General features: G+C 35.8%; 1 long non-coding RNA gene and 2 other non-coding genes across 3 annotated transcripts; 2 read left to right on the top strand and 1 right to left on the bottom strand.

The window, feature by feature from the left end:
• The first annotated feature begins 7469 nt into the window (after positions 1-7469).
• Positions 7470-7572, top strand: LOC126594664 (small nucleolar RNA Z266). Its single transcript, XR_007613388.1, has one exon. It is a non-coding gene; the product is annotated as a small nucleolar RNA Z266 (small nucleolar RNA).
• A 79-nt stretch (positions 7573-7651) lies between these two features.
• On the top strand, positions 7652-7756 carry LOC126594667 (small nucleolar RNA Z266). Its single transcript, XR_007613390.1, has one exon. It is a non-coding gene; the product is annotated as a small nucleolar RNA Z266 (small nucleolar RNA).
• Positions 7757-7891: 135 nt separating this feature from the next.
• LOC126591903 (uncharacterized) lies at positions 7892-13129 on the bottom strand. The gene is made up of 2 exons (XR_007612543.1): positions 12818-13129; positions 7892-8054 (listed from the first exon to the last, which is right to left on the bottom strand). It is a non-coding gene; the product is annotated as an uncharacterized LOC126591903 (long non-coding RNA).
• Between the last annotated feature and the right edge of the window lie 1671 nt (positions 13130-14800).

Genomic DNA, 14800 nt, shown 5'->3' with positions numbered 1-14800 from the left:
TTCTCCCAATTTCTTGATAAACATTTTAGGTCTATCATGATCCACCACTAATATCACGGGCATTTTTCCAACTTAACCACCTATTATCAGGTGTTAGATTTATATCACAAAGTGTCTCGATGATATTAGGAGTAAAATCTTTCATGTACTAATTGCACATTACTTTGTTATATACCTAATGTGGAACCCAACATTTTTCATTCCTCTGTGTTTAAACAACCGAACTAACCCTTTTTCCTCCTTTACCAAAAGAGGGAAAGGGAAGAAAAATATTTTCCATGAACCCTTTGTTAGTTTGTTTCTCCAATATTGTCTTTCAGTCATTCAAACAATCGAAATATCATAAAAATGAAAAATTAAGACCACAACAACGCAGAAGCATTTCCAAATTTGACCTCGGAAGAAAATAAAGAAACGCGCATATAGAAATGTTTGGAAGATACGAAGCTTCGAACTGGGAAAAGATACGAAGGGCTGCTTTCCCTACCGATCTGACAAAAGAAACGAAGGGCTGCTTTCCTTACAGTAGCGAGTGGCGCCATCAGGTCCCCACTCCTTCCTCTGCCGACTTTGGGCAACAAGTTTTAGTCATGACATGCAAATACGTGAAGATGTATATTTCTGCCTAATATTACAAATGTGGCTAGCTAGGCAGATTAAGTTTAATATATAACGACCTCACATGAATTGATAAGTGAAGCAATGATAACGAGACATGCCACATAAAGTGGTTTATAATTGTGATTTAAAAAGATGATTTTTTAGTATTTTATATTTATTACACATACGAAATTACGAATAAATAATCTATATGTATTTTAAAGATGTTCTTTAATCATGTTATATCTATGGCAATGCTAATTAACTCGCGACCTTCTATAAAGTAAAAAAGAGAAGGAATTTGGTTTATCTTGATCAATAAATAATCTCATACTTCAGTATAAATTGATAGATTTTCACTTTCTAGTGTAGGTCAACTGAAACAATTATTCTCTTCAACTAAGGTCAGTATCCCTTTCTAATATTTCTCTTTATTAACATCTTCTTTTTGTTAGGGTCTTTATTTACATCTCCTTAAGAGCATAAAATATTGATTGACTTAACCCTAATTAATATTGAAGTCATTTTCACAATCTTCTTTTCTCTCTCTGTCAAGTTTTTTTTTTTTTTTTGAACAAATGATATTATCTACACTAAAGGGGTGAGGGAGTGAGCTAAACCTCACAATGAGCTATCAATAATGTGGTTCAATATGTCTGATATACAATGCAATACGTCATTATACAAGTGGAGAAAAATTCTTTTATTCAAGTGTTCATTCACTTGTATAATGATAAATAAATTACATGCCCATGTTCCGATGGCACATTGGAAAGTCTCTCTAAGAGAAGAAACGCGGGATCTGAAGAAAATGCCAATTTTAAATACTCGTGGCCCCATATGATTGCATGTTTAGGCGATAGATACGTAGTTTGGTTTCTGAGAAACAACAGACTCTTTATATTTGCAATTAGTCAATGCATGAGTCACAAAGTAGTCAACAAAAGAAGTCAACAAAAACTTATGATGTCATATATATCTTCTTTCCTTGTCTGCAATTTAAGGCTGCAAAATGCAGAGATCAGTTCACGCGCAATGACATATTCGAAGAAGGGAATGAATAGTTCCGAGCCTACCTGATTGATAGTTTGTACCGCACACATCACTTAAATGGGCCCCGGAAAGCAACGAAAGAGCGAATTGTGAAAATAGGAAATTAAAAAATTCAAAGGGATCATATTAGATTAGATTTGTACTGGACATAGACCACGCTCAAATGTCTTGAAAAAGAGAGTTATGTAATTATGCTGTAAATCTGCAAGTTGATTTTGTTTAGCTTCCACACGACTTGATATCGATATGTTTCAATTTTCAATTTTAGATATGTGCTATTTTATGAACTTCTGGAATTCAAGGACAAATACTTAATTTCATTCATTTGTGGAGAAAATTAGCGCATGGATGATGTGTGTGTGTGTAAATTAGATTTATGTTTTATAAACATTATGTTGGTTCATTTTTAATATTAAATTAATTATAATTGTTATTGTTTGGTTGTTAGTGGAAAAGTAAGTTTATTTGTCATTATTCGTGGTTAGTGGGAAATTAAGATGGAATCTTTAGGAAATAAATCCTCTCCGAATCACTTCCACCAAATCCATCCAGTCAACAAATCTTGACCCTTCAAATTTGATCAAACGACTAAACACATGAGGCCCATTTAAAAGTTAATATACATTTAGCTATTTGATCAAATTTCAATGACCTAGATTGGATGATTTGGTGGATTTGGTGGAAGGAATCCGAAGATGATCCCTTTCCGAATCTTTAGCCTTTCAACTTTTGTAACTCTTGTAACATTTTTTCTTTGTTAATTTAATAATAAACATATAATTATTAGCATTTTTCCCATTATCTTTTTATTTATGATCCCACTACCAATTTCCTCACAACTACATTCTTTATTCCTCCATACTTTCTATCTTTTACATATTGGCCAAAGAAGGGTATTCTTGTGGTGGAGCTTTGGACTCTTCTTTATTTGTATCCTGGACGGGGCAAGTCAAGAGATATACTGCTACACCGATTCGTGAACTTTTGTCAAACCGCAGTGGGCTTGAATCTCCTTAAAGAGAGCAAAATACCCGTACCTCAGCCTAATTGTCTACGTGCTTCTTAGATGAATTTGACAAAAATAAATTACTACCTATAAATAAATAATTTCTTTACTAATAGCACGAGGCCATGCATGATTAATTCACTAATTAGTTATATAGTAAAACCTCTCTAAAGTAATACTCTATAATGGAATAATTTTCAAGTCATAAAAAATTTTGGTTTCAACTTGGGACCAATTATGTATTGAAATAAACTCCATAATAAATTAGGAAAACTAATGAAAAGTGCTTGAAAACTTTGAGTTTTAATGATAAGGATAAAATAAAGGGTAAAGTGAATAGTACCAGGATTGACTTTTTAGTGTAAAAATGTGGTTTTTCGTTAAAGTGAACAGTACCGGGTGCTTTTCGTTAAAGTTCCCTAATAAATTATAATTTTTCTTGATCTCATCTTAAGGAAACACGCCTCCACATATTTATGATTGTCAGTGAGTACAAAAATATGCAAGAAATAAAATATTTGGCGCTCACGAAATCGTATTTAGGAACAATATTCTTACGGATAAATAGGTCAAGGAATAATATTTTTAACTACACATTTATTAAGTAATAACATCCCTAAGGGCTCGTTTGGAAATGCTTTTAAAATGACCAAAGCATTTTTGGTGATGTAATAAGCATTTTAAGTACTTTTACAACTCAAAAAATATTTTGTCTAAAAGTGATTTCAGTTGTTTTAAAAATACTTCTGAACGAGCTATAAAGTTATAAAATTAGTTTGATTTCAACTGTATAAAAATTGGTTTGATTTCAACTGTATAACTTAGGGTGGCATTTTTACAGTATCACACAATTTATGATATTATAAGCCTCACTTATTATTATTTATCAGTTTTGAATTATTACATACTCTCCCTTGAGGGACTAATAACCTATTTTATGTGTCGAACGACCCAGTCATCCAAACATGTGAAGAACGCGTTTAGAAATTCAAGTTATGTGAATGCCCTGACGTCAAATATCAACACTCCCAACCCTGGAAAATTCATATAGGACAATGCATGCATGCATGCATTTCTGTTTAAATAGTGCTACATTCACACTTATTTTTAGTTTCTACACGTTTTTATTAATTTTTGTCATTAATCTTCTTCAATTCATTCGATCTGACGATCAAAAATTAAATATATCGATAATACTACGTACACTTCTGTTTTATTTCGAATTTTTTTCTTTTTTTATTTTCAAGACTTGATCATCAGTTATGTCTTTTTGTTCAAAATAAAAAATAAAATAAAATAAACAGACTTGGTGATCAGTTGTTGCAGCTAAAAAAATTGGTCATCGTTTACTTTCTGACTAAATTGATGTGAGGACTGCATCATTAGGAATACGACACGGGAAATGAAAAATTAATCGCACGATTGACCTCTACATAACAGAATGTTGACCTTAATTTAATTCGTTCTATTTTAATTTGTTAATTACTTGTGAAATTTCGAGGACATTCGCCCTTTTCCTTAATCAACTCAAAAATAATATTTCTAATTAGGTTAATTAGTCATATATAATAATTAGTAAAACAAGTGTGGAATTGAACATCTCAGTCAGATAATTTCAAGTCAAACAACTAAGCTATTGTCGGCAGTCTTACATTAAGGGAAAAAAATTGAAGAATTGATCAATAATAGATAAAATTTAACACTCAATTTCATAAATGTCATTTTTTATAAATTCTTTCAAATATAGCAGAAAAACCACTTAAATAGACATAAATACCCTTATAATTAAAACCAAATAAACATAAGAGACAACATCTTATTAGATCAGAATTGAGAAACTCCATGTCACCAAGAAGAGAAGAAAAGAAAGACTTAAAAGAGGAGTACAAGAAACAACGCGAGCAAAAATGTCAGGACCGTAGTAGTATTATCGACAAAAATTCTGATGCCAATGAAAATTCAGAGTCCAAAGCTGAGACAAAACAAAAGAGTAAAGGGTCTAGGCTTGGAGGAGTTTGAGTTGCTGTGGACAAAACCAAACCATAGGGAGGTGGTACAGGATACAAGGATGTTCGGGGCTTCCATCTTTCCATTTCAAAACATTGAGTTCCTAGCTCCCCAAATTATTGCCCAACTCAACATCAAAAAGAGGTCGAAATTTGGGGATGATCTGTAAAACACGGACACAGATACGGTGATACGATACGATACGACACGACACGGTGATATGAAAAATCTCTAAAAAGTAGGATACGATACACAATAGATACGGCAATTAAACTTATATAATAATAAACAAAGACAAAAATATAATTTAGAACATATTTTGATAACACAAGATCATTCAAATTCAAGTTCATTTGATTTATTGGAGAAGAAAAGTTAGAAATCTAATTCCCCTAGTACATATAAAAGAAGGATGACAGTTGTATTCATAGTTTCAATTAGAGGTTGCTCTTCATAATTCATATTCACTGATTTCAAATAAAGATTTGTCTCTTATTAATTTTTTCTTTCCAATTTTTTATTTGAACGTGTAAAAGGATTCTAAAAGCATGATACTTGTATCCCAAATGTGGGATATGTGTATCCGTCCAGTCAAAGTGTATCCATTAACCATGATATGTATCCAACAAGTATCTGAGAGTATCCAGCAAGTATCATTTCCGAAAAGTATCGGATACGGGATATGCAACCAAAGTAAAGTATCCGGTCATCATAGGGGATGATAGTTTCTCAAACAAAGATGTAGATGAGATCTATTCAATTGTTTTGGTTTTTCTGTGTAAATGGGTTTTGGATTTTGAGGGCTTTTAGGTTTATTCATGTGAATTTTCTGTTATATTTGAAAGATTTTATAAAAAGTGAAATTTATGAAAGTGAGTGTTAAATTTTGGCTATTGTTGGCAGACTTAGAGTAAACAACTAAGCTATTTCACCTGGTATGTACAACATGGCTATGCACCAAACTTGGATCCAAGGTGAGCGTGCGGTGCGGGAGGTGAACATCACGTGAAGGACTGTGTCCTGGCCACGGGCAGGAGCAGTAACACTGGGGTGCAAGATAATGAACTCTAACTGCCTCTAAGTATAACCATTACAATGCAACACAATCATCAATACATATACTCACCTGGAACTTAGCTGAGCGTCTACCGCATCAAACAATAACATACACAACTACTAAATGCATATTCTAAGATATAACGCAAGTATGGCATGACATTTCAATCACATTTCATTTAAAACAATTTCTGGGAACTTCAAATTTATTCGAGGCCTTTTGGGAGCTCACTGGCTTCGGGTTCCATCGGAACTCCGAAGTTAAGCAAGTTCGCGTGAGAGCAATCCCATGATGGGTGACCCACTGAGAAGTTCTCGTGTGAGTTCCCATAAACAAAACCGTGAGGGCGTGGTCAGGGCCTAAAGCGGACAATATTGTGCTACGACGGAGTTGAACCCGGGATGTGACATTTGGTTTTTTAATTTATTAGGTTTAAAACTTAAGGGTATTTGTGTCTATTTAAGTGATATTTTGGATATATTTGAAAGTTTTTATAAAAACAGACATTTTTGAAATTAGAGACTAATATTTGGATATATTTGATAAATACTTTTTTTTTATCTGATTGAATGCTAGCTAGTTTAAACTCGCATTTTTTTTTATTACAAACGATATTATCTACAATAAGGAGAGGGGGTGGGTTTGGTCTTATAATGGATTAGCAATAATGTGGTTTAAATTTGCCTTTTGTGAGAATCAAACCTAAGACCTCTCACTCACAAGTGAAAGAGGAATATCATTAGACCGTAGTACTAAGTGGCGGATTACTTTGTTAAGAGTTTTGCTTAAAATAAAATTAGGAAACCGTTATTGACAATCTCCTTAGCCGTATACTTTAGTATGTTGAAGTGGAGAGACTCTTTAGTATGATGGGAACACAGTCCGGTACAGCAGTATCATAATACAAGTAGTTGAAATTTTTTTTCAAATATTCAACCACTTGTATTAAGATTTGATGTACTAGACCGTGTTTTAGGCACGCTAATAAATTTCTCGTTGAAGTGCCTAACATTCATATTATTCTTTAAGCTATTGATGATAATTGGGCTGGCACCACCGACTTCAAATGAAATTCTAAACTTGTTTGGCCCAAAATCTCTAACATCTCATCCCAACAAAAGTTGAAATTATAACATTTTGGGCCTCACGCAAATTCCAAGTCTTTGGGTCTTCTGCTACTCACAACCAAAAAGCCCAACCAACACACACCGCATCCCCTATATATTCCCACCTTCTGCCCTCCATCTGCCTCCTCTTATTCCTCGGGCATTAGGGTTTTCTGGTTTTTCTTCCATTCAAATTCCGCAACTTTTAGTCTAAATGCTTGTTCTGCAATTTCTATTTGTTCTCGTTAAGCGTGGCCCTTAAGATCGCCTTCCCTTTTTACCCATGGAAGCGTTTTGAGTCATAGCTGCGCAATAGTGAAAAACTCCATCGGGGAGGGTCTCTTTAGGGTTTTCCTTCTGAAACCCTCCTCTCCTCCCACCTGGGTTTTCTGAGGCATTGCTCTGTTTTCCTTTTGGGTTTTGGAGCACTTTTTCCCCATTTTTCTTGAAACCCTAAGGCAGATAGTTTCCATGCTATTTGATTCTGGGTGTTTCAGTCAATTGGGGTGCTTCTGGCCCATTTGGTATACTGTTTAATTTGTAAATGCCTCGATCTTGGGTAGGTAACATTTTAAATTTGAATCCTATTTCGGTATTTTTTTGCAATTTTTTTGATGAATTTGTTTGAGTTTGAAGTGGGATTTGGCAAGAGTGATGATTCAATTAGATGTGTGAAAAAAGGAGACATCTTTTTTCATGAACTCAATTATTTGAGGCATTTGGATTTGTCTGACTTGCCTTGCATCATTTATATATCTTGTTTGTTGCTGTAATTAGTTCACTAAACCTTCAAATTAGTAATTTAATTTGGAAGTGGGATTTGACAAAGAGTGATGATTCAATTAGATGTGTGAAAAGAGAGTAATCCTTTTTTCTTTTTATGAACTCAATTATTTGAGGCATTTGGATTTGTCTGACTTGCCTTTCATCACTATCTATCTAGTTCCTCGCTAAAATTTGCATTATTTGTCTTAATTAATTGTTTCTTTTGGCATAAACTTTGAAGTGGGAACAACCTTTTTCTGTGTTTCTTGCTTCGTGCAGTTGCTGAATTTTCATCTGTTGTTTTTGAAGTGTTGGATTTCGATCAATTTGTCCGAGGAGCGCTCAGGATTTTGTCGGATTGCTACTTCAATCACAAAGAGAGGAACGCAGTTGTTATAGTTTGTGGCTAATGTCAGAATGCAACCAATTGTTTACTTATAGGGTAACTCTCAGTTTATTACTGTGGATACTTGAGTGTAAGTACAAGATACAAGGTATATATGAGAGAGGAAGAAGAGAAGAAGTCCGGGTAGCTAGCTGCAACAAGCAGCTGAATAGAAGGAAGAAAAAAGGGCTGTCTATCACAGCCAACTAGAGTTAACCTACCTCATCCAATCAGTCATCTTCCTTAGATTAAGGAAAGGCTTTATCTACTTTATACTAATCAGTCATTTTCCTTAAATTAAGGAAAAATAGATTTACAACAAGTATGGGCTTAACCCTAGAGATACACCCAAGGTAGCTTACTCTAGAAGCTAACCCTAAACCCATTGGAACACACTTCAACACTTCATTCTTTCAACACTCCCTTTCAAGCTGGATTGAAGAGGTTAATTGAGCCAAGCTTGCCCAAAAAAATGATGAAATGGAGCTGATGGCAGTGCCTTGGTAAAGAGATCTGCCAGTTGATCATGGGTTTGTGTGAAGATGGTTCGTATAACTTGAGATTAAATTTGAGCTCTAATGAAATGACAGTCCACTTTGATATGTTTGGTTTTTTCATGAAACACATGGTTGGCAGCAATGTGCATGGTTGCTTGATTATCGCACATAATGGACATAGAGGACGAAGTAGGGAACCCTAAGTCTGAAAGAAGCCTTTTAAGTCAAATAAGTTCACAAGCAGTGGCTGTCATGGCTCGATATTCAAACTCTGTGTTGGAATGAGCAATTAATTATTGCCTCTTGCTATTCTAAGTAATAAGATTGCCCCCCACAAATGTACAATAGCTTGTGGTACATTTTTTATCAAGTGCATTCCCTGCCCAATCTGCATCCGTGTAGCCACTAATGGTAGTGGACTTATTGTTACTCATGATGATTCCTTGCCCTATTGACCCCTTTAGGTAGCGCAAAATTCTTTTAACAATGTGAAGGTGATCCATAGTGGGAGATTGCATAAATTGACTTGCCAAGCTTACTGCATATGTGATATCTGGATGTGTGATGTTGAGATATATAAGCTTCTCTACTAACTGTTGGTAAAAAATCACATCATGCATGGCTTCTCCATCTGTATTGAGCCTCAGTTTGCAATCCACGGGAGTGATGGCAAGTTTGCAATCAAGCATGTTTGCTTCTTGAAGAAGATCTAGTACATATTTGAGTTGATGGAGAAATAGCCCATTTGAAGATGTTGCCATTTCAATACCCAAAAAATACTTGAGCTGCCCCAGATTTTTGATAGCAAATGTTTGATGTAGTGAACGTTTTAGTGCCTCATTTTCAACAGCAATGTCTCATGTGATAATGAGATCGTCTGAGTAGATGAGAACCAATAATTTCCCATTGGTACCAGTTTTTACAAACAGTGAGGAATCAACATTACTTCGCATAAAACCAGCCTTCTAGAGTACTGATCTGAGCTTGGCATACCAAGCTCTTGGGGATTGTTTTAATCCATATATTGCCTTGTGCAATTTACACACCATGTTGCCTTCAAGACCATTATAGCCTGGAAGAGGCTGCATATACACTTTTTCTTGTAATTCTCCGTGAAGAAAAACATTCTTCGCATCTATTTTATAGAGGGACCACCCACAATTTACAGCAATTGAAAGTAAAACCCTCACAGAATTCATCTTGGCCACAGGTGCAAATGTTTCTTTGTAATCTACCCCAAAGGTCTGGGTGAAACCTTGAGCTACAAGTCTAGCCTTGTGTCACTCGATAGAACCATCAGCCTTGAATTTAATCTTGTAAATCCAACGACTTCTAACAACCTTTTTTCTTGGTGGTAATTGAACAAAACTCCAGGTGTTATTTTCTTCCAGTGTATGAAGCTCATCTGCCATGGCTTGATTCCATTATCGAAGGAGTGATGCTTCTCGGAAACTCCTAGGTTCACAGTGTTTATCAATTTCACTGAGAAATGCAGCATGAGATGTATAGAACTCACGAAAACTGATGCTTTCAATGATAGGGTGCCGTGAGGCATAAGTAACATAATCTTGCAACCTAGTTGGAGGTTTCCTTGTTCGATGAGGATTTCTTTTAATCACTTAAGGCTCTATGAAAGGTTAAGAGTTATCAGAATGAGACTCATCATTCTCTTCACTAGCAGGAATCGGACTAGCAGTGACTGAGTCAGTTTGCACTTCTTCACCATCAGAAATCACAAAGATTGAGTTTTCTTCCAACACAAGAGGATTAAAGTTCTGAGGGAATGGAAATAATTCAAACAATTCCTCCCCCTGACTTATAGCAGTTCATTTGGAAGTGAAATAAGGACATTTTTCTTCAAACTTCACATCTCTTTACATAATGCAGTTTTTAGTGGCTGGATTGAAGCACTTATATCCTTTTTGGGTGAAAGAGTAACCCATAAACGCACACTTGGTAGCCCTGACATCTAATTTGTCACGATTCAAGGCTTGAATGTGAACAAAGCAAACACATCCAAATACCTTGAGGTGTGTCAAATCAATCTTTCTACCTTTGAGTACTTCATAGAGAGATTTGAACTCTAGCACTCGATTTGGGAGTCGATTGATGAGATAAGTGGTAGTGAGGATTGCAAATGACCAAAATTTCTTTGGAACATTCACGTGAAGCATAAGAGCACGAGTCTTCTCTAAGAGATCCATATTCTTTCTCCCAGTTACTCCATTTTGTTGGGGAGTTCCTACACAACTGGTTTGATGTATGATGCCCTGAGAACTTATGTATTGAAGCATGTTGTTGGATATAAATTCAGTGCCATTGTCTGACCTTAAGACTTTAATGTTTGATTGAAATTGAGTTTTAACATGTAGATGAAAGTCTTTGAAAATGTTTGGGACTTCACTATTTGATTTCATAAAGTATAAAAAAACTCATTCGAAAGAAGTCATCAACAAATAGAACAAAATACTTAAAACCTTCAATTAATTCAGCTACTGGTCCCCATACATTAGTGTGAACCATTTCAAAAGGTTTACTTGTCATAGACATTGAATTACCAAAAGGTAGTCTAGTAAACTTAGAAAAATGACAAGTATCACAAGTAAGATGAGATTTACAAAAAAAATGGAAATAGTTTTGACAGGACAGCTTTTAAGGGATGAGCTAATCTCTTATGCCAAAGTTGGTTTTCATCTATGGACTTCGATTGAACTTGAAGAGCCTGAGAAAAGCAGGCATTCTTGCATAAGTAGTAAAGTCCATTTATGAAGACCCATTCATCAATCATCTTTATGGTGAGAACATCTTGAAAAATTACATTATCTGGTGAGAAAATAGCACGGCAATTTAGGGTGTTTATGATTTTTCCAATTGACAAAAGTTGGAAAGGAAAGGTTGGTACATATAAGGTAGTGGAGGGTATTTTGTGTGAGAGTAAGTTTACTTCCCTTTTGCCCAAAACTAAGACATTTTTTCCATTTGCAACTGAAACATGTGAAGGACTCGAAAAACGTTTAAAATGATGCAAGTTTGTGACTTTGTTTGTCATATGATCTGTGGCGCCTAAATCTATTACCCAACAATCATTTTCAATACTAGTCAATAGGGCAGTAATGAAGGCTCTGAGTATACGTGGTGTTTTCTCTTATGATGCCTTCTCATTTCCAGCAAGAAAGCCGGCGAATTATCCCAATATAGTTGTATGACTACCCTCATCCTTGCCTTGAGCTTGTGAACCTCATCCATGTCCCTTACTTTGAAGATAGGCTGCAAATTCATTGATGAGTGACAATGGATTGGCAATGAATTCCATGGATCCTTGTGAGACAGTAGAAGAGTGAGCATTAGCAAGTTGAGCCTTTAGGTTGAGAGTGAAATTGTTGTGAGGATCTTGGTATCATCTTCCTATCTTTGCTAAATTTAGGCTTGAGTTCAGGATGAAGTTCCTAACACTTGTCTTCCACATGACCAACACCATTGCAGTATTTGCATTTTAGGTGTGTATTTCTTCCCTTATACCATTTTGCCTCTGAGTTCTTGTAGTTTGAGGCATATGCACGAGTTTCAGTCAATCTTGAGCTGTGCTCAGCATTCATCACTTTCTTCCTTGCTTTTTCTCGTTGAATAGTTGCACATACATTGTTGGAAGTTGGCAGTTCTTGACTCATCAATATGTGACTCCTTAGGTCCTCGTATTTGGAGTTCAAACTCCCTAATAGCTAATAGATTATGTCTTCCTTAGCTCGTTTCAGGAGAGTGGTAGGGTATATGGTATGAGGGAGATAAACATCCAACTCATTCCACATGGCCTTGAGACTCCTCAAATGTTGAACAAACGTTTTTCCTTCTTGTTGGGCACTAGCAATGTCCTTCTTAAGTTGAAAAACTCGTGCATAATTGTTTTGATTTCCATACATATCCTGCAAGGCTTTCCAAAGATCAAGTGACGAATTGTAATAGCTAAAAATCTCAGCAACATGTTTCTCCATGGTGCAGAGGAGTAAGGACATGACAAGCTGATCCTTACAAAGCCATGCACTGTATGTTGTCGAGGAGTTGTCTGGAGCCTACACGCTTCCATTGACAAACCCTAATTTCCCTCTGCCTCCGAGAGTTAGTGAAACAACTTGAGACTAAGGAAGATAATTGAACTCGTTCAAGAGAACTGAACACAGATATTGATTGGTGTTAACCTCAACATCTGAGAAATTTGGGGAGAGGCTATGTTGAGTTTCTTCATCGCAGTTTACTGAACTTTCTTCAGCCATGGCTCAAAGACGAAAGGAATAACGCAGCGGCAAGAATGACAGAGACATGTTACGAAAGAACCCGTTCTGATACCATGTGGATATTTTAGCTTTAAGTTTCAATGTATTTCACTTGAGTGTAAGTACAAGATACAAGGTATATATAAGAGAGGAAGAAGAGAAGAAGTCTGGGTAGTTAGTTGCAACAAACAACTGACTAGAAGGAAGAAAAGAGGGTTGTCTATCACAGCCAATTAGAGCTAACCTATCTTACCTAATCAATCACCTTCTTTAGATTAAGGAAATGCTTTATCTACTTTACACTAATCAGTCGCTTCCCTTAAATTAAGGAAAAACAGATTTACAACAAGTATGGGCTTAACCTTACCTTAGAGATACACCCAAGGTAGCTTACCCTATAAGCTAACCTTAAACCCATCAGAACACACTTCAACACTTCATTCCTTCAACAATTACCCTCAAGTTTTGTGGTTTTCAACATTCAATACTTGAAGTTTTTTTCGTTCCAGAGTCATACCTAAAATGTTAATTTTGGGACAGTTTTATACATTCGTTAGTTTGGTAGTTAAATATCCTGTTAACTGATGATGTGGTGCCCATGTGGATAATAACATTAAGGGGTCCACGTGGAAATTAAAAATTTTAAAAAAATTTCCGCCCAAATTTAAAATATTAAAATAATTAATTAAATAAAAGTATTATAAAATAAAATAAACCCAGAACCCATCTTTGTCTTCCCTACCCGACACCCCTTCATCCCATCCACCTCAGCACCCTTTCACCCTCTTTGTTTTCTCCCCCGAGCACCTCTTTCTCTCATCCCCCATCACCCACCCCTTGCCCACCCATCCTCTATCACCCACTCTTTACCCACTCTAAAACCTATAAAAGGACCTCAACATCGTCCTCTGTGATGAGGATGGTGAACAACCCAACATCATCCAGCTCTACAAAGGTCATGGTGAGCAAGTCTAAGATCTATTTCACAATGGATCTGGTCCGCGGCAATAAGCTATTTCCAACAGCTTATCTCCGCCATCGATATTGAAATCTGAAGACGTCGCTAAGGTTATGGAACCCTCATAGTTCAAAGAATCGGTTCCTAATTGTACGGACGAAGCCAAGATTTGAAGTCGTTGTTTCGTCTCAATCCAGTTGGGGTACTCGATCGCAGACAGCCCATTCACCGTCACAACTAGATTCGAGCAGTCGATCACCATCGTGCCCATATTCAACATGCCGTGGAATCTTCTAGAAGGTCTTCGGATCTGGATCGCCGTAATCGACGGCTATGGCAGCGAGATAGGTTGTGGGTTTGGTGAAGGAGATGACTATGGTAGCTAGAGAGTCGAAGGATGAGATGGAGGCGGTGAGGAAAGTGGAGGATTTGGGTTCTAGGTATATGAAAAATAGCGGCTTAGGAAGCTTGGGAGTGGGTTGTCAGAGGAGATATGGGGGTGGCTAGAGAAGGTGTAAGTGATGAAAACTATGAGAAGATGGAGGTCATAATTTTATTTTATTTTTTTGTTTATTCGGTCTCCTTACTAGAGAAAAGGGTAGGCAAAAAATATTATTTAATTTTTTTAATTGTTTTATAGGTATGTGGGGCCCACAGTGTCACATTTTGCATTGTCATTGCCCAATCAAGTGCCACATCACGTTTTAATAGAGCCCTTAATATAAAGACTAACGGAAGTATGAGACTGTCCCAAAATTAAGACTTGAGGTATAACTTTGGGATAAAAAAAATTTCATGTACCAAATGTTGAAAACCATGAAACATTAGGCCAGTAAACTGTGATTAACCATTACTTATATTATAAGAGGGACTTGGATGGAGGCATATTTATCCCGAACTTGTATAGAATTGTTAATTTTATCTATGAATTTTAGTTTTAACCGATTAAACTTTTGTAATTAGTCATTTGTTTTAAAATTTAATCGAGTACTTTTGAACTTTTATAAATAGCTAATTTTCTCGAATGTTATATTTTAAAAAATTTCATACAATTTTCTATCTGAACTTGTATAGAACTAACAATTTTCTTCGTCAACT

Source organism: Malus sylvestris, chromosome 12 (genome assembly GCF_916048215.2).
Source record: "Malus sylvestris chromosome 12, drMalSylv7.2, whole genome shotgun sequence".
NCBI classification, from domain to species: domain Eukaryota; kingdom Viridiplantae; phylum Streptophyta; class Magnoliopsida; order Rosales; family Rosaceae; genus Malus; species Malus sylvestris.
The sequence above is the reverse complement of the archived record's forward strand: the minus strand, read 5'-3'. Positions and strand labels throughout refer to the sequence as shown.